Raw genomic sequence first — 2,105 nt, 5'->3', positions numbered from 1 at the left:
TGATCAACTGGTGTAAATCATGGTACTTCCATTGTCTTCCATGAACTGGGACTCCTACAGCACTTGCCTTCAATGTCCATGCCAGTGATGACTGCCAGTGTTAGTGAATATCCATATCCGACTGCCCATATCTAAGAACATAAGAACAGCCCGTCTAGCCCAGTATCCTGTCTACCGACAGTGGCCAATGCCAGGTGCCCCAGAGGGAGTGAACCTAACAGGAAATGATCAAGTGATCTCTCTCCTGCCATCCAGCTCCACCCTCTGACAAACAGAGGCTAGGCACACCATTCCTTACCCTTATCTGATCGGCTTAGGGACAGCTGAAAGGTTAATCACTGTTATTGTTTATTATATTTTTTTTAACAAGAAGATTTTAGTTTTACTAATTTTTTGCATTTTTTTCAACATCTGTTCAGAGACCACTTGCCCACTGAAAGTTTGTCTGTTGGTCTCTGTGGTGACATGAAAAGAGGTCTGGAATTTGTCCTGTGTGCAGTCCAACCAGACATGATGATCATGCCATTGCTGTTTATGATCAGATGAAAACAGGTTTGTGAGTGCCTGCGTAAGAGTATGTGTTTGTATGCATATGAGGGTACATGTGCTGAGGATGTTTATAGAGAGAAATATCCTTGTTGGCATCTGGATAACCCAGGCATGTTCTTGTGCCTGCAATTTTCTCATCTTGAGGATCTATAGTTATCCCATTGTCTTCTTACAGATATAGTGGATGTGTGAGGATTCAGAACAAACTGCAGTCACCACCTTATTAAAGCCAATAACAGCGCAGGCATAGTCATGGAGATTCTTTTGTATATCAAATCTGTGCAGTGAGAAAGCGAATTGAAAATATGGCTTTAGCTCCAGCTATGTCCCAACTATATACCCGTGAGCCTAGAAAAAGGGGACAGATGCTCAGAGGGGACAGTGACTCTGCTACTGATCACTTTTCTGTGGAGTGAAACTAGAGGCTGCTTCCCAGTGAGACTCTTCCAACCCACACTCCATAACCTCCCTTCCCACAAACACATCTGAAAGTTATTAGGGTCAAATAGTCTTCTTCCCTTCCACTTCTGTTGGCTATATTCTCCTGGCACCTCCTCTGGGCTGTTCCAGCCAACACATCCAAGTTAGTTATATCCCCACTAATATCCCCTTCACACAAACACCTTTCTTCCCACATCTGTATGAATACAAATTACCCTCTTCTCATTTCCCTCCCAAGTTCCTTTCCTCTTAGTGGGAGTCCTAGTCCCTCATATGACACCAGCACTGATTCCACTAGTGAATACTGTTACCCATTCAGAGAAATCCCTGACAATTTTCTGTTCCTATTACTGGCCTTGGGGCTAGTCAGTCCCAGATGTCCAACAGAAATATTTACAGAGTTAGAAAACAATGAAGCTACACATCACTGTTCAGTTCTTCATTGCTGATCCACTTTCATCTGCCCTCAGGCTTTGAGTATGTCAGTCCAAGGAAATAATAACCAGCTCTTGTGTGGTTAGAGAGAAATTCCTGGAATAAAAGGTGTCGTGGAAAAATTGACCACACCTTTGATTTTGGGTCAGACACAGCCTGAGGCACCTTTATTGGGGTACAATTATGCATAAAGGGAAGGTCAACGTAGCCCCACGCAAAGAAGGGGGGGGGTATCTGCCTTGCCTTTAACAGACTTTCACTAAGCTTATAAAGGCCAAAACCACAAAGCATAATTACACATCACACACATTACACGTTACCAACTCCTTATTTGGCATACTTTCTTACTTTTAGCGAGCCTGTCACCATCTAGGGCTTTTCCTGCTATTGTCCCAAATGTGGTTTTCGTTGGTAGTCTGCCTGCCTGTAAGACCCCTGCTTGCGGTTACTTCTGCAAAAGCTCTAGCTAGACTCTGCGTATTACAGCTGGGCACCTTAGGGCCGCTTGGTTTCTCTTTTGCTTTACTTTCTGGTGCCCGTTATATAGACAAACAAGAATTGCAGAAGTTAACCTTTGTCCTATATAGCAATTGGGTTTTGCTAACAGGCCTGGGCCTGAAAGGCAGGGGTTAGGATGCAGTTTGCTTCTGACCCTATGGGTGGGGGTCTGGCAGCTAACT

At 44.1% G+C, this 2,105-nt stretch overlaps 1 long non-coding RNA gene across 2 annotated transcripts; it reads right to left on the bottom strand.

The window, feature by feature from the left end:
- Positions 1–324: 324 nt before the first annotated feature.
- Positions 325–1,474, bottom strand: LOC120386378. 2 transcript variants are annotated; one of them, XR_005589692.1, is made up of 2 exons: positions 1,419–1,474; positions 325–826 (listed from the first exon to the last, which is right to left on the bottom strand). It is a non-coding gene; the product is annotated as an uncharacterized LOC120386378 (long non-coding RNA). The 2 variants fall into 2 exon arrangements; XR_005589693.1 differs by having other exon boundaries at positions 1,414–1,472.
- Positions 1,475–2,105: the final 631 nt, after the last annotated feature.

The sequence above is a fragment of the Mauremys reevesii genome, linkage group 18 (genome assembly GCF_016161935.1).
Source record: "Mauremys reevesii isolate NIE-2019 linkage group 18, ASM1616193v1, whole genome shotgun sequence".
NCBI lineage: Eukaryota > Metazoa > Chordata > Testudines > Geoemydidae > Mauremys > Mauremys reevesii.
The sequence above is the reverse complement of the archived record's forward strand: the minus strand, read 5'-3'. Positions and strand labels throughout refer to the sequence as shown.